Raw genomic sequence first — 5000 nt, 5'->3', positions numbered from 1 at the left:
CATATTTTGTATACTCTTTAATAATAATAAGCAACAAAGAACCAGGTTAGCCGAATTAAAATAGTAGATTACCAGTGAACAGGCGGTCGAGTGACAAAAGCTGATCAAGAGACGAATTCTCATAAAAAAAAAAAAACATATTAATTAAGCTATATATGGTTGATCAGGTTCACGATGTTGTTTATTTGTTTTGATTTAAGTTTCACAGATTTTGCGGTTGTCTAAAAGGGGAATATTGTCATTCTTAGGATTTCATGTATGAAGAGAAAAAGAAAAAGAAAGAAAGAAAGAAAAAAATTAGTAATTAATAAGTAATTAGGTCTAATTGGTATGATTTTGTGCCAATTATCATCATCAGTCCGTTGCAATAAAATGTGATGAAAGGTGGTTCTAAGAGCGTAATAAAGAGTGCCCGTCTTGGTGTTTATCACATATCGTCAAAATAAAATGTCAAAATGTTTAAATTAGCATAGGTTCAAAGGTGCTAATAGTTAATAATAAATAATAATAATAAAGGTGTTCATAGGTTCAAAGGATCAGTGTACTTCAATATGGCTATTAAGCTGCAACGGGAGTCTCTTGCACGATCTATTGCAATAAATGCACGACCTCACCACTTGCAGGCTAGATATCATTTGATCGCAACAGGAATTTCACTTGATGCTTCTTATTTTGCATTCAATGTTGTACAAGACATGTGTCTCTCATTGCATGGAGACAAAATCAAAAACATTATGACTGATAAAGTATTCTCTTTATATGTGTGTGTGTATGTGTGTGTGTGTGTGTACGTGTGTGTTTGTGTGTGTGTGTGTATGTGTGTGTGTGTGTGTATGTGTGTGTGTGTGTGTATGTGTGTATGTGTGTGTATGTATGTGTGTGTGTATAATGATTGATAAAGTTCTTTTTTTACCATTTTCTTAAACACTGAATGCAATATTGCATTATCGATATTGTTCCTATTGTTTCTAAAACCTTACCGCGGATTGGAAATGCAGCTTCAGTGCATGTACCGCATCTTGAGTATCAACACCATGCACGGTTTATTAAACTTATTTAGTTATTCATGCAATATCCGTGTGTCGCCAAGTGTTTAAAAAGGTTTAACAGAATTAATAACTTGATCATAGTTTGATATAGCTGCATACCCTCCCTCATATCTGCAAAGTTTTTCAGTTCGTCTTTATAAGTGAATTAAGACATATTTTGTACCGTTATATGGAAGACTACTTGCATCTGCCATTGAGGATAGAATTTTATCATCGTTTTTGCTCCATTAATTTCATGAATAGACCCCTATACAGTACATTCACTTTTTGTAAAGATTGTTATCCGAAATTAGCACATGGCACTACGCAATGATCATTAATGTTGCTGTTGATATCAATATTATTCCATGGGTACTTAACGAAAGAATCATAGTAATGCAGCTCATTTGCATATTTCCAAGGAATTTACACGCTCCCGGAGATGTGAAGGATATCGTTTACATTACCAGAAAATAAGATAAAAGTTTAAAAGTGAATTCGCAATTATTATTCCAAAGCACTTCGTCATCAAACCATCTTAAGAATTCCCACCTCTACGGAAGTTTCTAGAACTCCATAATCTAATCCTCCGCGAAGGAACAAACTGAAGTCCTATAGTAATCTGTTTGAAATAGGATACAAGTGTTTACGTTTGAATAGACAAAGATGAGGATCTGAACCAATGCACACCATAAGGATAACTTTCTAAGAAGCGTTGAAGACTAACGTGAGGAAAATGGCAGTGCGCTCGTTTCTGAGTCCTGTGGCTTCTACTATTTCTATTTCCATATTTTACAAATTTATTCTCTAAATCACTAATATAAGCTCTTCTTCGCAATACTTTTAATATAAAACCGACACTCAATTCTCTCGCATTCTCACCGAATAGCGAGTTATTCGATAAACCATCAGAAACACGCACACAGGCGGTTCTGTATAACGAATAGCCGATTTTTCTAAAACACTTTAACCTGGAATATTCTTGAAAGTTTTAGCAGTGCCATCTCTTCCTGACTGGATACCCGTCCTACCATCAACTACGGACTTCTACTGTGCTGCGGCCTAGGGACTACATAAAATACTTTACGGGACACTTTCTAAGATGATTTCAACCGGTAAGCTGTTGCATGAGAAGACTTTTTACACTATTTTATACACACACCCACGCGCGCACGTACACGCACACATATGTACGCACGCACACATACGCACGCACGTACACGCACCCACACGCACCCACGCACAGACATACACGCACGCACGCACACATACGCAGGCACGTACACGCAGGCATGCACATACACGCACACGCACCCACTCACACACACACGGTGCTGATGCTAAAACCGGTATTCGAGTGTAAAGGATCTTTTTCTGATTATATCGTACGTGTCTATATTACACACTGAAAACGTGACGTCATAAGATTTGTCAATGCGAAATTCACAGTTCTATATCTACATCATAAATGCTATTAATTACATCACTACCAAAAGATGCTATAGTATCAACCATGAGAACTCAAGAGGAGTCTCAGGTCCAGTAGACTAGACGGGCGTGCAAAGACTTTCCTATTGTACACACACATAAATGTATGTATTTGTGTATGTCTGTATATGTATATATATATGTATATATATATATATATATATATATATATATATATATATATATATATATATATGTATGTATATATATGTATATATATGTATATATGTATATATATATATAATATATATATATATATATATATATATATATATATATATATAATGTATATGTAAATGTGCGTATATATGTATATATGTATATATGTAAAAATGTATAAACATATACATATATATATATATATATATATATATATATATATATATATATATATATATATCAATAATATGATTTAGGGATCCCCATCGCCGCCAATACTATTGACTCTTACTTGATCTCTCACACACACCCATTAGACTATAAAATTACCATACTTCTGGCTAGAATGCGACAACTGAAATACTCTTACCGTTCCTTGGTGAGGTTCTTCACTCACTTCTACGTCATTCTAGAATAAATAAACCAAACAGCAGGACCCTCCTCTTTCGGGGAAACTTTGGATCATTGAATTTACGAAAAAAATGCTGTAAATCGAATCGGATCTAAAGCTCCGTCGTTACTAATGACTTTAAAACCTCTATTATCCCAACTATTACCTTGATTGAAAGCAAGAGAGGAGTTTTGCAGAACCGCCTTCCGCGAATGTTCCAGAAGGACTGAGCTGTTGTCAAGGTCACCACCGATCGGACACGACACGTATTGGTTTCAAATGGTGTCCTCTGTTACATTGTCTTGTTACGTGTCTTTTGGTTGCTGTGTTTGGTTTCGGGTTGTTTGGTTGCAATGCTGTGCTTGTTGTCCTTTGTGTGGAGTGACTTTGGTTGCTATGGCTTGCTTCTTATCCTTGTAAACACCAAAGGCTCAGTGTGCCTTCAAACCGTTAGGGTGTGTTGGTATCTGCATCTGTGTGTATATATATATGTATATATATATATATATATATATATATATATATATATATATATATATATATATGTATGTATGTATATATATATGTATATACATATACATATGTATTTTATATATATAATAAGTGTGTGTGTATATATGTATATACATACATACATACATACACATACGTGTGTATGTGTTTCTGTTATTCTTCCTATTTTGCTGTTTTTGTATCCTCTGAAGAGCTTGTCGGGTAAATCTCTCATAAAAAAAATAATGTTCTTAGCTTTGCATGTATGTCTAACGTCCCTGTTTTCTTCGTGATCAATACGTTAATTCAGCAAATCCACAGGACCCTCTTCTTAGGTCATGATCCACAAACACTTTCACATATTTCCAAAAATATCCTTCAAAATCTGCCAAATTCTAAATCAAATAGATATTACCACTGCCGGTTGAGTGGGAAGACTCACATGCATTAGCTTGGGGCTAATACAGGCTCAGCAGGCCAACACAGGAGGTTGATGCAAGTGACATAGAATGGAGGCTAAAAGGTATATATATATATATATATATATATATATATATATATATATATATATATATATATATATATATATATATATATATATACGTTCTTACAATAGTTACACTTATTACATACCTACTAGTATAGTAATCACTGGTCACTTTCTCAAGACAGATGGTGACTGAAGGGAGAAGCAGATAAGAGAGAGAGAGAGAGAGAGAGAGAGAGAGAGAGAAAGGAGATGGAGACGGAGAAAAAAAAAACAGGAGAGAGAGGTAAAACACAAACCTCTCCTCACTTTAAAAAAAGTCAAAAACACTCTAGCAACACAGCCCCCTAAATTTACTATTATTTAATAATTACATGTCAGGTAATTAATTTCTATATAATTAATTACCATATTGCTATCATTATATACTTTTTTATTACAATATATAATATTACTCTACCGTATTGCTGCATTACTATCACTCACGAGGCTATGCCAGGTCCTGTGCCTCATAATGCCACATTGCATGAGCCAATTGCACGAGCACTGGGCAGCATTTACCTCCCCCTTTAAAAAAAAAACCTTAAGGACTGTCGCCACCTCGACCTGGGCAATGAGGTACAGGGAGGTCCTGACGTGCTCTCTCTGGGTAGCCACGGAACACTCCACACAGTTCCTAGGGCAGACGCGGGTAGCAGCCTGAGTTTGGGGTCGCCGTGTGTTTTTGGTGGATTTGGGACCCGTTGTCATGTACCCCGCCTGATGCCGTGTACCGTATGGCTGAGCCTGATGCCTTTTCTCCATTAGAGGTTATGTACCTACCCCGTTTTGTGCTCCGTAAAAAGCTCAGCGTCTTGAGATCCCGAGAAAATGAGCCGCGGTAAGCTAAACACTTACTTCGTCCGTGTATAGTGTTTGTGTATTGTTCCGTGTATTGTGTCCCGTGTACAGTGTT

The 5000-nt window shown here is 35.9% G+C and overlaps 1 protein-coding gene across 2 annotated transcripts in view; it reads right to left on the bottom strand.

Annotated features, from left to right (window-relative positions):
- The window catches only part of LOC122257064 (phenoloxidase-activating factor 3-like), a 38030-nt gene that overhangs the window by 20180 nt on the left and 12850 nt on the right, over positions 1-5000 (bottom strand). The window contains exon 1 of one of the 2 annotated variants that reach the window (XM_086551652.1): positions 3233-3287. The exons of the other annotated variant lie outside the window; for it this stretch is intronic. The gene's annotated coding sequence lies outside the window, so the exon portion shown is untranslated. Of the gene's footprint in view, positions 1-3232; positions 3288-5000 lie in introns of those variants that run through there. 2 annotated transcript variants of the gene reach the window in all.

Source organism: Penaeus japonicus, unplaced genomic scaffold (assembly GCF_977035675.1).
Source record: "Penaeus japonicus unplaced genomic scaffold, GWHDUDI00000001_assembly GWHDUDI00000025, whole genome shotgun sequence".
NCBI lineage: Eukaryota > Metazoa > Arthropoda > Malacostraca > Decapoda > Penaeidae > Penaeus > Penaeus japonicus.
This window is presented reverse-complemented; position numbering and strand designations above follow the sequence as displayed.